This window comes from Chlorocebus sabaeus, chromosome 1 (genome assembly GCF_047675955.1).
Source record: "Chlorocebus sabaeus isolate Y175 chromosome 1, mChlSab1.0.hap1, whole genome shotgun sequence".
Taxonomy (NCBI): domain Eukaryota; kingdom Metazoa; phylum Chordata; class Mammalia; order Primates; family Cercopithecidae; genus Chlorocebus; species Chlorocebus sabaeus.
This window is the reverse complement of record NC_132904.1, coordinates 67460116-67477641: the sequence shown is the minus strand read 5'-3', so window position 1 is coordinate 67477641 and position 17526 is coordinate 67460116.

Genomic DNA, 17526 nt, shown 5'->3' with positions numbered 1-17526 from the left:
CTAGGGGTGGAAGGAGGAGGGTAGGAGCCTAGACCATGGATAGATACCCCACTCCACCTTGAAAGTCTCCTACTGGACCTCTTATGAAGGAGTTAATACCTCCTGTTTCTGCTATTCCAGATTGTTTTCAGTTTCCAGAAGGCAAAACTGACATCTCCCAGGAGTCCAAGCAGGAGAAGTTAGGGCCTCCCTTCCCTATCTGCTCAGTGCTAGCCTTGGCTAAGAGAGAGGAAATTCCTGCCTAGAGGGGCAAATCTGCAGGACTTTGTTACCACTTTCACTTTGGCAGAGGAAGGAGGTCAGGGATTGGAAAGGGTGATGAATCTAGAAATTAAAACACAGCATTCTGTCTGGAGGTGGTGGAGAACCTTTCTGAAAGTGCTTCTGGGTTGAGGCTGTCACCTAGATTGTATATTAGGGTTTAAGTATTCCAAGAAATTGAGAAGCAGGAAGTAGAAAAGAGAGAATAATTTCAGAAGCAGATGAAAGGAACAGTAACAGGAAGATCTAGCAAGGATGTGGTGGGGCAGTTTCAGTGTGAGATGCCATGGACAGGAAAATGACAACATATATGTGTGTGTGTGTGTGTGCCTGAGACAGACATAAAAATAACTAAATAACAAGGTATATATCAGAATATAGATGTATATTACAATAGCAATTGTTAATAGTTACACACAACTAACAGCAAGACCTTTGTACGGTGGGAAGCAGAACAAGCCAAATACTGTTATTGGTTTTGACATCAGAGTTATATTAGATTAAAACAAGAAGTAGCTTTATAAGTTCTTGTATTTGATGTCAATTCAAGTTCTTTAAATGTCAAATCTGTTTCAGTAAGTTACAATTCTCAAAGTATCAGTGTCTTCATAGTTATGAACAATTACACAAATAATTATTTTTATTTTTATTTGTCTCTACTTCTGAGTTTTTTCCTTGATTCTAATCCCTGATATTTTATATTTACCACTACTTTATTATTTTTTTTCTGAGCGACATATCTTTCTTTCCAAAGATCTGTCTAGTTGATTGTTCCTTTCAAAGAACCTCTTAACTTGTTATTTCATTTTTTTTCTGATTTTATCTGTATTATTTTTTCTTGATTTATTTTACTTATATTTATTATCTTATTTTTCTTTCTTCTTGCACTGACTGAGGAGTGTAAAGTTTTCCCTAAATATAAGTCAGGCTATATACCATAAGTCATCATGGTGCTTTAATTATCATTTGTTATTAAGTAAATGTAAGCACAGTTTTAAATTTGATTTTCTCCTGAAATTACTTAATTTAATTGAAATTCTCTCTCTCTCTATATATAATTTATTTAGGTTTGTTAGCATTTTATAACCACGATGCAATAAGAGTTTTAAAAATGCCATTGTAACTTATCCTTTGGGAAACTGTTTTGTGGCCAGCTATATAATTGTTCAGAAGGTACTGGAAAAGAAGGCATATTGTCTATAGTGGAAAATACTAAATTATATAGTCTTCTTATCGAGTATAAAATGTGTTTGTAGGGATTTGGCCTAACTCATTGCCATGTGAATAGCAGACAACCGAGGGAAGAGCCAGTCAATCAAAATGCCTACTAAAAACAAGAGTTGAAAACACCAGAAACCTATTTTAAGCACAAAAAGGACTTATTAAAGAATATTTGGTAGTCCACTGATGATGTATGATGTATGCAGGAACATCATCAAATTACCCCATAGATCCACTCTGATGGAGCTATCACTACTGCCTCCATTGAGCATAGATAACTCGGATCTCACTTCTAAACCTGGGTGCAGAGACTGACACTAGAATCTCTGCCTCTGATACCTCTGGAGGATTTACTCTTCTGTCAGCACTCTTCAACAGAATGATTCAAAGTGGCATATTTGCTTTTATATTCCTAGCTTCTGAATTGTCTTCCTGCAGGTGCACATGATTGACAGCACTTAGACAAAATGCCTTCTCCCATGGTGGGTGATTATTCCCATCTATTTTCTCCCTTTTTGTGAGGAGAGCATACAATCTCATCCATTGCCTCATGACCCACAGTGCTTCCCAACAGCTGGAAAATGCTTTCTAAGACATTATGAGACTTGGCTATATGACCATCTTGGGTTATTGAAATAGGAATGGAGGGAAGTGTTTCAGTTCCATACAGAAGCTCTAAGAGACATTGCATGTTTGTACCACCTTTTGTTGTTTTCTCATTGTCACAATAAAGGCATATCACAAAGAGAGGCTCCTGCTTCAGCTTGAGTCCTGCATGAGAAGACATGTAGACTGGGATCCTAGCAGCCTATCTGCAGCCAAGGGCATGATGTCTGAGTGGAAACATTTGTTGTATGCCCCTGAGATTTTGGAGTTTTTGTCATGGTATAAAAGCTGATTAATTAGGTAGGAAGGTGATTTTTATGGCTTTTCTTGGGGGAGAAGTAGACGCCCCAAGAACAGGAAAATTGATCAAACATAGGAAGATCATTCAAGTGCCAGCTACAGTGAATGACAAATACGCACCACAAGCACAAACTCTACATTCACAAAAATTTAGAAAACACAAGTAAGTCCTCAGAACAAAATGTGGCTACCGTGTAATATAATAGCTCATTCCCTAGTCAAAGAGAAGTTTAGATCCACATTGCCATCACTGGCCACAGTCCTTAAGGAGAATTATAATGCTCTCTGGGGAGAGACCAGAAAGGAAACACAAGGGGAGAAAACAGGATTGATGGTTTCAGGTTTTCAGAATTGTTTTATTTGTCAATTGGTGTCTATCATTTGGTGTCTAGAGCCCAGAAATTAACTCAGAGTATTTCCAATTAAGAAGTTAAGAGTGACACTACGATTTTCTTACAATGTGAGAAAAATCCACCTATTTAAATAATTTTTTATTTGAAGGAAGTGGTGTATGAAACACTTCTGTTTTCTCAAATTAAAATTTGCAATATGCCATTCTTCCCTTAAGTAGTATGCATGTTACAAAACCTCCACTCTTTCTTTTCCATCTCCTCTTTGTCCATTTTGTTCCAAGCACCCTAGTGCAGCATTGAGAGTATCCTTTGGGGAGAAATAGCTACATTCTTCTGAGCAGTGGCTTAGTCAGTTTATGCTCTTATGACAAAATACCTGAGACTGAATAATTGATAAAGAATAGAAACGTATTTCTCACAGTTCTGGAGACTGGGAAGCCCAAGATCAAGTCACTGGCAGGTTAGGTGTCTGGTGAGGGTCTGGTGAGGGCCTGGTCCCTGCTTCCAAGATGGGACCTTGACTTTGTGCCCTACAGAGAGTGTGAATGCTGTGTCCTCACATGGCAGAAAATGCAGAAGGGCAAGAGGGCTTAATGCGTCCCTTCCAGCCCTTTTATAAGGTTGCTAATCATATTCATGACAGCAGAGGCCTCCTGACTTAATCATTTCCTAAAGGCTCTATTACTTAATACTATCACATTAAGGTTTAAGTTCCAATATATAAAGTTTAGAGGGACAAATATTTTCAAACCATGTCAAACGAGATGCATTCTATTGAGCAAAACTACATTTCAAAAAAAGTTTAAGTCCTGACATTTTCCACAGTTCTTATTACCCCTCTTTTCTTTGTATTTCATGACATCTATCACAAATTTCCAAGGACTCTTTAGCTCTTCACCCAAGTGCCTTCTTCCTGCACTGGAATTCGTTAGGTCTGTGAGTCTGGCTGTCCACGGGAGGTTTACTATTGCTGGCCACTTTCATGAGAGCTATAAAATCATGATCATCTGGTTCCTGAACATAAGCTTCTGTTTTATTCCAGAGCCCAAGCCTTCAGAGACCAGAGACTTATTCTTGGATATATACATCATCTGAGATTATTTCTTCTCCTCACTTAGACTTTACATTCTCCAGAATTTCTATAAATGTTGTTACCTCTTTTACTAAGTAGTAAGCTATGACTTTAATTTCCTTTAATACTCTATTTCCCTCTTTTTTTCCTGTCAGTACAAGTAGGTCCATCATTTTTTTTAAAAAACGTATTATCTCCATTTTTCTCTACCACTTACAGGAGTCACATATTTCCTAGATCAGAATGTCTTGCCATGCGCCCTCATTTTCTTTTTCTACTCAACTCCTAAGGATTTTTTTCCTTCGATTGCTGATACACTCTTACTTTGTTTCCACTTCTAAAGCTAAAACTGTCTTATAGATACCTCTGTATCTCTTCATCAAGGCACTCTGTCATTCTTTTATCTGATGACTAAAATGATGCATCTGACGCTGCTATTTCCATGCCAATCTGATTAAGAAAGCAATGCCATTCTTGTTACAGGTTTCCTTTCATTATTTATTGGCCTTAGGATTTGTGATTATTTTATTCCCGCCTCCTGCCCCCCTGCCTCCCACAATGGTTGAAAATGAAACTACTTCTTTATCTGCTTATGATGTTATTTGCTGTGCTTGGACCCATGTCCCAGAGCTCTGCAATCTACAACGTTGATCAAGGTTTAACCAATAAATGAACCAGAGGTAATTTGTGAAATGTAGTTGGTGCCCAGGGAAAGACTATAGATGGGACATGGAGTTTCCTGAAAGTTAGTCATCTCTCTATTATGACACAACTTAAAACAGAATTTTAAAAATCCAGAGAAACATATGTAATACAGTTTACTAATTCATGGCTGTAACAACCCAAAGGCCTAAAATATTCTTTATAGATCTGTACTTACTTTGAATTTAATTTACTCTAGCCCAGGTAGAATTATTCCACTTTTACCATTTGACTGAAGGAAGAAAACTTTCCTGCCCTGTAAGGTGAATCCCTGGCTCTACAAGTCAAGATCGTGTTATTTTGTATGAAATGCCATTTGTACTTGGATGCCTAAATAAGAGGGGATCCTTCCCCAATTCAGCATCTTCAGCTGCTCCTCACGGTACTTTGCCAATGACTGAACCTGGTCTTGTTTCTCCCTCATATGCTAACTATGCAACATACCATTAGTCATCTTAACAAGAATAACTTGAGAAAATGGAAGTATATTATTTGGTTCAGAGTGGTTGTAAAAGGTCATAGAGATAAAGGCAGCAGATAGACAGGTACTCTGATTTTGCTAAGGGGACAGATTTAGTGAAGAACAAGAGGCTAAAGATACAAATGAGATGTATATTGATAGGATGGGTCCTAGAAGATAGGGGAGGGAGTGGTATTCAGAGAACAGGTAGTGAAGTTGTCTTAGACAGGAGAGATACCTGACTCTATATACAGAAAAAGAGACAAGAATGGGCGTAGATATGTTCATAGATGGAAGGATCATCTATAAACCTAAGATTCTAGATGATTTCTCCATAAATAAGATGTATACCAGATGTTGTTGGTGCCATGTCTTACTGCAAGCCTGTGTCTCTTCTCTGAAAGTTTTCCCTTGTGTGGCAAACCAGGAATGCCAGGGAGTTAATTGTCCTGGAGCATCTCTTAGCCAGTGAAAATGGAAGTTGGAGGATCATTACCCAACTTCCTTACTCTTTGGGTGGTATAATTGAGTGGTGGTTCTACTCCCTGAGTGGTTCTACTCCCTCCCAGAAATCTCTAATGGAACTGAGTTTTAGTTGCCCATAGTGGTAACCTACTTGAAGATGTTCGCATTCTTACTCCTCATGTAGTACAACTCTCAGGTGTGTTTTACTTCCTCCAAGAGATCTTTAAAGGAATTGAGATCCAGTTGCCCATGGGGATAAACTGATCCCTTTATTGGTTCCCTTCCCTTCTGTTCCCCTCCCCTCCCCTCTCCTCCCTTCCCCTCCCTTCCCCTTCTTTCTTTTCCTTCTTCCTAATTCCCCATCTATTTCATCTTGCAATCATCCCCCAAATAAACTACTTGAACTAAAATCAACATTTCAGTTGTATTTCTGGGCTCCCAACCTATGATAACTCAGATTACCTGCTAAGTCAATTCTCAAACAACTTCTCCATCCACTTTACTCTCTTTCATACTATTGAGTTTTTAGACACCAGAAGGTCTACTTTTTTTTTTTTTTTTTTGGTAATTGAGGGTTACTTGTTTTGAGGCCTTTGCCAATAGCTTAATAAATAGCTTAAATTGGTACTTCCCTGTTCCCTGACACTATAACTGTAATTTGGGATTAAGGATGGTTATGAAACACAGACCCAGATGACCAATGCACCTCTGGACATGGATAATTATCACATATATCCAGGAACATAATTTGATTTTTTAAAAACATATAGAATATCTAATCCTTGAATTATATGTAAACAACACTCGAAAGATCACTATTATTATTGATTTTGTGCTAGTAAATTTATATGCATTTCAATTTTTGTAACATCTCTATGAGGATTTGTCATATTCATCATACAGATGAAGATTCTAATTTATCTACCCAAGAGCCCAAGCTGAGATCTGAACCCTGGTGTGCATGAAAATCCTTTTTTCCTTCAGCTCTATTGATGTAGCATCCCTGAGTTTTGGGAACATTTTATTTTTGAATATTGTGGCTGAGTGTCCCTCCCACAGAACTATGAACCTTTGGCATGGCATATTAGTCCATTCTCGCATTGCTATAAAGAAATACCTGAGACTGGGTAATTTATAAAGAAAAGAGGCTTCTGGAGAAGCCTCAGGAAACTTTGACTCATGGTGGGAGCAGGCATCTTACATGGCTGAAACAGGAGGATGTGGGGGGAAGGTTTTACATACTTTTAAACAACCAGATCTCATGTGAGAACTTACTCACTATCATGGGAGCAGCACCAATGGGGAAATCTGACTCCATGATCCAATCAACTTCTACCAGGCCCCAAGTCCAACACTGGATTGGAGATGACAATTCAACATGAGATTTGGGTGGGGACAGAAATCCAAATCATATCACACCATATAATATGGGTAGTGATATTTTGGTTGAGAAGACACATACATATGCACACTCACACATACTCTTACATACACATACTCATGCAGGTACAGTATATTGTGTGTGCATATGTACATATACACATAGTATATTGCATATGCATAAATATATGTATATAAGTATACATTTAAAATATACCATGCTATTATTTACAACAACTTCATCCAATTTGTCTTTATCAATCCTTTGCTTATTCATAAGTTCATAGACTGGGCAACCCTGAGTAGTGGAGAGATCACCAGCCATGCTTCAGATTGTACGCAAGTTACCCAATTTCTCCCTTTAGGCCTGTTTCCTGTCTTTAAACTAGGTTTAATAATACTTATTTCATAAAATTAGTGTTTCCACTAAATAATGATGTATCTACCACACCTACTAATGTATCTACCATGTCTAACAGTGTTTCGCAGTTACACATGGCAACTATAAAGGAAGGAAAAACTACTTGATGCTCTGTGGTACAGGATTGAAAACACCTCCCCACACTGGAAATTTGGCAGTGGTTCAAAGTTTGTGATGACTACGCCTGTTCAGTTTAAACTTGATGGCAGGTAGTGATCATCACCGTGTCATCAGCACCAGGATTGTGCCTGACATGTATTAGATGCTGAATACATTTCTGCTGAGTGACTAGAACAAATTGCTGTGGAAACTGAGTGGAGTATTAAAAAGACCTGCTAGGAAAGGACTCAATGCCTGGACCTCATCCTACAATCTGATCTCACAGCAACAGAAAATGGAAATGCTGCCATAGGGAAGGGAAGAGAAGTGTTTGCTTCCACTTTGAATCTTCACAGAAGCCAGCCCAACCATAAGTAATTGTTGGGGGCCAGACCCTGGCACCCAAATGTGCTTTGAGGACTTTTCTGCCTATCCCTGGGAAAATGTCTTTTTGAGTAGTCAGTCGAAAACAGGAACAAGGACCATCCCAGCCATTTGGAGATGAGCAGAGACTCTTGTAGGCCCTCTGTACTGAGAAAAGAAGGAGGGGGCAGGGGGCAGTTTCCTTCTGAGGCTGAGTTTTTCCTGCAATCTCCTTGGCTTCCTGGAAAGCGACAGCCAAAAAGAAGTGGGTATTAAATGTTCTCTAAAGCTTCCCTCTGCCTACACATGATCTTTGGAGTTGCACGTGGGCTACTCTATCCTACGCCACCTTGCCCAGTCTGCAAAGATGTGAGATGAAGGGTACAATTGACACACCGTGTAAACAATACTAATGCAGTCCTAATTCTATGGAGAGATAGCCATAGTCAGATTTGATTTTTTTTTTTTAAAAAAACAAAACAAAACAAAAAACCATTCCTGGTAGAATGTACATCAAATGCAAAGACACAGAGGCACAATAGAACATCACACAACAGGAAGGTCCCTGGAGAAGACAGCAGGTACTAGATCATGCAGGGCTATTCCCACTGCTAAGCAGTATGAGTATGAACTTTATCCAAAGGAAAAAGCCATTTGAATGTTTAAGATAGGAAATGACATGATGGGATCTGAATGTGTACTAGACAATAGGTACTTGCAAATTTTAACAAATTTATTGGCCACAAACTTTATTATAAGATGATCACTCATCTGATAATAAGCATGTGTGATCCAGTGTGGCTTGTAGAGCATGAAAGCAAGAAAATATTTTTACCTGTTCAGTTCAGCTTATAATTCTTTTTCTTTTTCCATTAAAAATGCTGCTCCGAACATCATACGTTCTCACTGATATATGGGAGCTAAGCTACGAGGATGTGAAGGCATAAGATTGATACAATGGACTTTGGGGACTTGTGGGAGGGGACCAAGGGATAAAAAGACTGCAAATAGGGTGCAGTGTATACTGCTGAGGTGATGGGTGCACAAAGATCTCACAAATCACCACCAAAGAACTTATTCATGTAACCAAATATTACCTGTACTCCAATAACCTATGGAAAAATAAAAACAAAATAAACTACAACAACAACAACAAATGCTGCTCCTTACCTCACTGTGCCATTTGTCTCTGCAGTGATAGCAAAGCTTTTTATGAAGACACTGTGGTCAGGCATTAACATCCCATTTCCATTAAAGTCGTTCAGGGTTCAACGTGCTAACTTCTGTTAAGTTTAGCCTAAAGCTGCCTCCTTCCATATTTTTTCAGTCTAAAAGTTTCTCTTTAGTAGTGAACTGTAACCTAAAGAAATGTGTAAAGACTATAACCTACTCTTGTATCAAGGAAAGTTGTAGCCAATCTGTGAAAAATACCCTTACCCATCCAAACCCAAAGAATGGACTCAGGGACCCGGAGAATAGCAGAAGCAAGACTTTTAATGGCAGTCTTGCAAGATTGGTGTCTGGCATGCAGGCACACCTGGGATGGTTACAACAAGCAATTTATTTCCTAGTGACTAAGTCCCTCCCCAGTTCCTCACTGGCTGAATACTATGAGGTTACAATCTTCCCAAACGTCCCCTATTGGTAGTTGGGTTAAGGCTTCAAGTGTGTTCTTTAGGATTTTCCTGCTGCTTTTTATTGCAGCCCACAACGCATTGTGACTATTTCAGGACTCTTTAAACATTTGACTTATGGCCCTAGTGGCTGTGCTTAGGTGATAAGAAAGGGTATAGTTATCTAGGTTGTAAACTAGCCTAAACCAAATTCTTTGGTGGGGTGGGAGAGGGGAGTTAAGGGGGGGGGGCCCGACCGACAGGCGCCTAGCTGTTGGGTGAAAGGGGAAAGCAAGAGGGGATGGCTTAGTACATCCTGCTTCTTTGTTTCTTTGTGGCCTGCTTAAACCTATTTTAAGGCCTTTAGAATTGAAAATGGACCACCACATGTATGTTATTTTCTACAAATATCAGGCAGTCAACTGTTCAAACCATGTTCAAGTAAGAAATGCTCAACTGTAACTAATCTAGCTGTTTCTGCACCTCACTTCCATTTTTTTCTATGTCACTTTCCTTTTCCTCTACATAAATATTAGATCATGTAGCAGCCCTGGAGTTGCTCTGAACCTGTTCTGGTTTTGAGAGCTGCACAATTCACAAATCATTCTTTCACCAGTTAAACTCTATTAAATTTGTCTTAAGTTTATCTTCTAACAGATGGTGTTAGAAGTGGGATTAAAATTAGAGCTTTCGGTGATCCCCAGAAGCATCGATTGACCCAGCGAGGTACCCGTCAGACCCGCGTGTCCATTGCTCCCTCACAGTAAGTGGGGAAGCGGGGGTCATGGGTATGTTCTTGCTTCAATTCTAAAGCTCCATGAATTTGTGTTTTGAGTTATATGAGTTTGAGCACATTTTTTATCTGAATTGGGCTCAGAAGTTGTGACAGAAACTGGACTGGGTGAAGGATCAGACTGGGTCTGATAATCAACTGGATTGGATCTAGTTAGAAGCCTCGAATAGCTGACTGGATCAGACAGAAACTGGCAGTAAATGGCAGTACTGAAGCGGCTATATCGTCTGGCGTATATACCCTGGGGTTCGTTGTCACGCACCAGGAAAATATAGAACAGAGACATTCATGAGGAGTTTAAAAGCAGAGGTTTAATAGGTAGAAGAAAAGAAAAAGAGAAATAGCTTCCTCCATAGAGGAAGGGTTCTCTGAGCAGAAACAAGCAAGTGGAAAGGACTGAGCAGAAGAAAAGACCAGAAATATTCCAAGCAAAATTTCAAAAGGTTGCTTTAACTTTCTGAGTGCAGTCCATTTAGTTCTTGTTTTGCTTGACATTCATGAACATTTCAGTTCTTCATGAGTCCGATACATTCTTTCTCTATTCCAATGTTACAATCTTCAAAGCTATTAAAAACCTGGTTTGAGAACAACTGTTAAAGTCTTATAGCTTTACTATAGCCCACCTTTTCAGAAGGAACAAAGCAAGACAACAATTGTCTGCAAATGACAACATTTTCATGGTAGTTACAGTTAAAACATGACTGACAAAGAAGTTTAGTTATCTCCACGGCTTATGATAACTTTACCCTTAATTATGACTGATAGAATTTTAGAAATCTCATACAATTTTGGAACATACATTAGTATTATTCACCAAAATATGACTTAAAGAAGATTGGTCATCATTTTGGAAATCTCATGTGACTAAACATGTCAAATAATCTTGTTTACCTCTCCTCTGGATGTTTCAGGGGTCCTCGGAACCATCCAGAAAGCCAGGCAGCAGGAAAGACAATTTTGAAACTTGAGGTTTGATTTTGGGATGTCTGTTAAATGTTAGAGGTTTAAAACACTGGATGTTATGAAGTAGAATTCCAGAATGCTATAAATTGTTTATTTTGCCAAAACAATAACTCAAAAGGCAAAAACCTTTTAGTAGCATTACTATTACATGAAAATTCTGTTTAAAGCCATATTTTACCCTTGCATTAGTTTATTAATGTTAACCCAATTTTATTTATTTTTTATTTTTTTGAGGCAGAGTCTCACTCTGTCACCCAGGCTGAAGTGCAGAGGCACAATCTCAACTCACTGCAACCTCTGTCTCCTGGGTTCAAATGATTCTCCTGCCTCAGCCTCCTGAGTATCTGGGAGTACAGGTGTGCACCACCACGCCCAGCTAATTTTTGTATTTTTAGTAGAGATGGGGTTTCACCATGTTGGCCAGGCTGGCCTTGAACTCCTGACCTCAAGTGATCTGTCTGTGTTGGCCTACCAAAGTGCTGGGATCACAGACATGAGCCACTGTGACCGGCCCCAATTTGTTTAAATGAAACCTTATAGATGATTCCAACTAATCTTAACCAATTTGACTATGAGGTGAAATCTTTACAAACTTTTTATAACCCTTTTGCTAAAGGCCAGATAAGCATCTTAAGACAACCTTGCTGTGCTTTTATTTCGATGCTCAGTTTATGAAAAGACCATATATTCAAAAGATCATTTTGAATTAATGTTTACACACTTTTGCAAGGTTAATTTTTATAATCTTTCTATAACTGGCTTAAACCTCTAGCTCTAGCTTATCAAATTTAATACAATCCTTCATCCCTGGGCAAAATTAACATTTCCATGCTTTCCTATAATCTTTTACTAAAAACACATTTTACTGTTTTTATATGCCTTTAATATAAAATGATTTAGTGATCTCAATACGTGTTGCACTGTTAACTCTTAGCAACTTTTACTTTTGGTGAAAAACCTCGTTAGTAAGTGATTTTAATTATGTACCATGTGTGTAGCTTAGGATCCAGACAGAAGTGCAGATAAGGCTTGTCTCTTTCCAGCTTCTAACGCCACGGGCCTTACCTAACTGTAAAGCAGATGTTACACAACCTTGAACTATTTAGCAAACCTAGTAGTTGAATGATTTAGACCACCTATTTGCATTTTGATGATACTTGCATTTTACCAATAATCCTTAAGACTATTTTTACTGTTAAATATTAAACTATCTGCTTTTAATTCCTGGGGTTTCATGAGGAAAACAGAGGTTTTTTCCCAAAACGGAGTCTGTGGTGCCTCAGCATCCCATGCTACCAGAAATTATCTTAGGGCCTCTCATGCATGCATTAAAAGTGGCAAGACAAAAAGTGGAGAAAGATAATTCAGTCGACTGAGAAGGAAAAAAACCTTTTTCTAGAGAGACAAGATCCAAGAAGGGAAACACATAAAGGCCTTTTAACTATACCTATAACTTGAATATCCATTTTTAATTAAGCTGAGAGCTTTTTAAGAAAATCCTTTTAAATCTCTTGTTACTAGACTTTAGCCATGCCAAGCAATTAAGATTTTCAGGTTGTGAACTTTATAACAGATAATCTCATAGGTGAAACTTACAAACCTTAATTAGGTTATGACTTAACTCAAGTGTACATGGTGTTTTCAAAGGGGTGATCAGCAGCTTTTGAAACTATCATTGCAAAATTGTGACTGAGACAGTGAAAGAGATCTGACCCAACCAACTCCATTTTGTTTCCAGCCCCCAAGCTGTCCTTGCCCATCCTTGGGCATAGGCCAAACCAACTTTGGGAGGAGCTGGGTTTATAGTTTACAGTCTAAAACAAAGATGGTAACAGCCCCTTCTTAAGAAATGCTTACCTCTTGCCTGGGGAACAGACCAAGAAACTAGCCATAAGATTAGAAACCATGGCCTAGGGGTCAAGGAGCTGAGGCTACAAGATTCTGACCCTCCCTTAACTGCTCTCAAGATTAGTTCTTAAGATATTTTGTAAACCCTGCTCTTAATGGACCAGCTGGCACCACCTAGATCGACACACTGGCTTATCTGATTATGTGGCCTCACCCAGGAACTGACTTAACACAAGAAGACAGCCACCATTGTAAAATGGTGGAGACCAAAACAAAGTATTGCCACGTGGTTACAGGTCATGTTCCCAAGGACATGAAACAAGATGGAGGTCTGTAGTCAAGTTTGTTACTATTATGTTGGGCTGGCTTGAACAGCAGGCTTGTGGGGTCCTGGGCCTGCATTCTAATTTAAGGTACCTTTCTTTTGACAGAACCATACAGAAGGACACACAAAGCATACCAGATTGGCTATAGCTTAAGACTAACCTCACAAATTCTTTTTCATTAATTAAAACTTTACAGAGAATATAAACAACAATTATCCCTTTTGCCAGTTTTCATAGGGGGAGAGAAGCCAAAGGATAAAAAATATTTTACCCTTTTGCTGGCATGTCAGGCTTCTAGGCTCCCTTCCTCCTAGCTCAACTCTAAGCCAAGCATTTTAAGATTTGGGGAAATTAACTTTTCCCAGGTAGGAAGAACATTATAAAAGAGCCATTTTAAACTGTGAAAGAAGGAAAAACACCATAGAAAAGTCAAGGAGTTCTGATGAGGGTTGTCAAGAGGTACTGTCTCTCTTCCTATTGGGAACGGTATTTCCCCTATTTCTTCACCTTTCCTATTTTCTCTTTTCCTTTTAGGCCTGCTATCGGAGACATATTGCTCATCTCAAAGTTTCTCTGCTGCCTACAGAATTGCCTGCTTCTCAGCTGTGGTTAGGGTTTGGCTTAGGAGCAGCATAACGTCCCTCCATGAGAGGTCAAATACCTAAGTTACATTTTGGAAAGATTCTATGTACCTGTCAGCGTTGTTAGAAAATTGACCTAAGTCTCCCTTTATTTGTCTAAGATCTTGTAATGAGAAGGGAACTTGAAGTGACCCCAAATAAAGGGGATCCTCAGATAGTTCCCCTGGAAGTTGCTTCTCTAATTTTGGGGACTTAGTCTCCTTGGGCCTGCCTGATATGATTGCTAAAAGAGCTGGGTTGATTTTGCAATGCTTGCAGAGGTCTAGTAAAAAGGCCATGCCCTTGTGCAAAATAAAATGAGTCACATTTTTGTTAAAGTTTCAGAGTCACAGGAGTCCTTGTGCTTCAGAATGCACTCCAGAGGAACTAAGTGGTTGGGGCTAGTCATGCTCACCCAAGTGGCTCTAGTCCTCTGCCTTCGATTTCCTTTTGACTTCCTAGACTTGTGTGACCTACCTGGCTCCCTGAAAAATGGATCTCAAGAAAAACTATGTAATAGTTGGGCAAGGCACCTTTAATGGGCGGGGGGGCGGTGGTGGTGAGGGGCGTGCTAGATTAAAGTCTGTATCTTGCTATTATGGCCGGTGCTGAAGCATTTACCTTTATAGAATGGTTTTGGCTAACTTTCGAACTTAAAATCCCCTTACTAGTAAGGTACCACTCTAATCGGAGGCAGAATATGTGCCGTAAGAGAACATAGGGACTGAATGGCCATTTGTCTGCTGATGGGACAGTATTGAGACTAAAATTTGGCTACAGAGGACATTTTACTCCTAATCGTTGAGGGCAGAGCTTTCCCATTCACAGACGAAACTTTTCTAGCAGTGCGAAAAGCAAGAATTGGGAAACCGCAGTTGATGGCAAAGGACTCACAATGTGCCTCATGAAAAGGATTGCTGTTTCCACTAGGTGGCGCTGTTGGCCTAGAAATACCATGTACTCAGCAGACAAATGGCAAAGACGTTTATTGAGTTACTGCATGTTTGCGGATCTTTCCTAACAGAACTGTTTCCCTGAATTATAAAAATTCCTGCACATTGCATATACAGAGAGGATAGGAGACAATGGCCATGGATAGAAAAGAAAGGAAAATTTTGTGATGGGATAGCTGGAAATCCTTTACCAACACCTGGACGGACTGTCGGAGCCTGGGTTCAGTCCAGAAGCCTTTGAATAATGCCAATGGTTCCTTGTCGCAGGCCAAGAAAATTTAGGACACAGACACACGTGGAGTTTAGGAGCAGAGGCTTAATAAGTAGAAGAGAAGAGAAAGAGAAACAGCTTCCTCCATAGGGGAAAGGTTCTCTGAGCAGAAAAGAACATGCGGAAAGGATGCGCAGAAAAAAACACTGGCTGGCAGCGAACGCATCCATTGTTTTAGTCTCGTATGAGAAGGAGGTGTCTGATTTTTGTAGGGCTCACAGATTGGTTCAATTAGGTATGACATTTACATGGCACAAGGGGAAGGCCGGTTACCTTACCCTAATCTTATGCAAATGGGCTTTTCAGTTGATTGGCCTCCTCTTGTCTGCTCCTTACAATACACGTGGCTGGCAGAGAAGGGAAAGTGGAGCCACCAGTTTGAAAATGTCTAGTCCTCAGCTTCTGCGGTATTCACCCATGCAAGCTCCCAGCTTGCAGGCTGCTCTTTGTTAGAAAATGATTTGGGGGTGCCCTTGCTATCTGCCTAAGTAATTCCTTCGTAACTCCTGCATCAGTACTGCAGGGGATGTGAACTCTGGCTTTCTAAAATTTGCAGGGATTTGTATCTTCTGTTTCTTTTGTGCTCTTAGGTAGGGAAAAATCATTGGCTAAGTTGATCAAGGGGATCTGAGAATTAAGCGAAGATTAAATGTAAAAATGGGTTGCTTAATTACTGAAGAACTGAGTAGTCCATCTTCTAGCAACACCTACCTATAGTATAGGGATGCCTATTGATGTGCTGATGCTTCTAAAAATATTTCATTGTTTTTATTATCTTTAAGAAAGCTCTTTATAAAAGACAAAAAGTTTAAGCAACTAATTGATAAGAAAAATTAAGTCTTCTAACCTTTTAGTCTAGTTACTACACTGCCCTGAAGGTGAAGAGAAAACTGGATAAAGTGTTTGTAAAAGGTAGACCCTCTGGTAAAGTAGGCTTCCTGTTTTTCTTTTCAGAGCTATCCATGAGTCTACACATAGAGAATGCTTGGTTTTCTCTATTCCTTAATGGGCGTCACCCTAAATGCAGTAATTTTAGGTAAAAAACAGAAGCTGAGTTAAGATGACCACCTATGGAACAAAATGAGTCTCCAAAATATACCTTTATGGCATTTGGGTGGCTATTTTGAAATGCTTTTGAAAAGAAATTTACATCTCTAAAGGAACTGTCCATTTGTGAGGGTGTCTGCCTCTGTACACCAAAGAGAGGAAGGACTGAGTCACTAGAAATTCTTACCATTGTTTTTCATTTACATAACAAGTCTTACTTTTGTTTAAGGTGCTTTTCCTGGCTATCTTGTCTTAAGTGGGCTTTTGCCTACATGCTTTTTCTTTGGTTTGAGGAAATGATGGTAGGATATTTAGGTCTGAAGTCTCAGCTCCATACTTTTAAGATAAAAATTTCCCACCTTGTTTCACCTATAAGTTATCCCTTTAGAAGTGCAGATTTAGGACTGCCTAGGTAACAGTTGCTTAGGGCAACGAAACAGGCCACTGGAAGACTGATAGTCTGAATGGGGAAAATAAAAACTGTTTGGAAGTTGACAAATGAAAAATCTTAATGAAAGCTATAAAATGTGCCTCTGTCTGTTTATATGATATTTCTATGTGATTTAAGATAACATACAGTAAATAAAGCTAGTTTTAAAATTATTGTTAAATTTTGTTAAAATTCCTATTTAGGAATGTCTTCAGAATTGTCAGTATTAAAAGTAATTGAGACAACTTTGCTTAGGTTTACTAGTCAGATAGGCTTATGCTGATCCTCTCCCTTCTCACACCCCAAACCCTCCAACAGGCCCCAGTGTGTGTTGTTTCCCCCATATATCCATGTGTTCTCATCGTTTAGCTCCTACTTATAAGATAGAATATGTGGTATTAGGTTTTCTACTCCTGCATTAGTTTGCTAAGGATAGTGGCCTCCAGTTCCATCCATGTCCCTGCAAAGGACATGATCTCATTCCTTTTTATGGCTATATCATATTCCATGGTGTCTACGTACCACATTTACTTTATCCAACCCACTGTTGATGGACATTTAGGTTGAATCCATGTCTTTATTATTGTGAATAGTGCTGCAATGAACATATGCGTGCATGTGTCTTTATAATAGAATGATTTCTATTCTTTTGGGTATTTGGGTATATGCCCAGTAATGAGATTGCTGGGTTGAATGACATTTCTGCCTGTAGGTCTTTGAGAAATTGCCACACTGTCTTCCACAATAGTTGAACTAATTTACACTCCCACTAACAGCATGAAAGTGTTCCTTTTCTTCACAACCTCGCCAGCATCTGTTGTTTTTTAATATTTTATTGATAGCCATTCTGACTGGTGTGAGATAGTATCTCACTGTGGTTTTGATTTGCATTTCTCTAATGATCAGTGATGTTGAGCTTTTTTTCATATGTTGTTGGCCACATGTATGTTTTCTTTTGA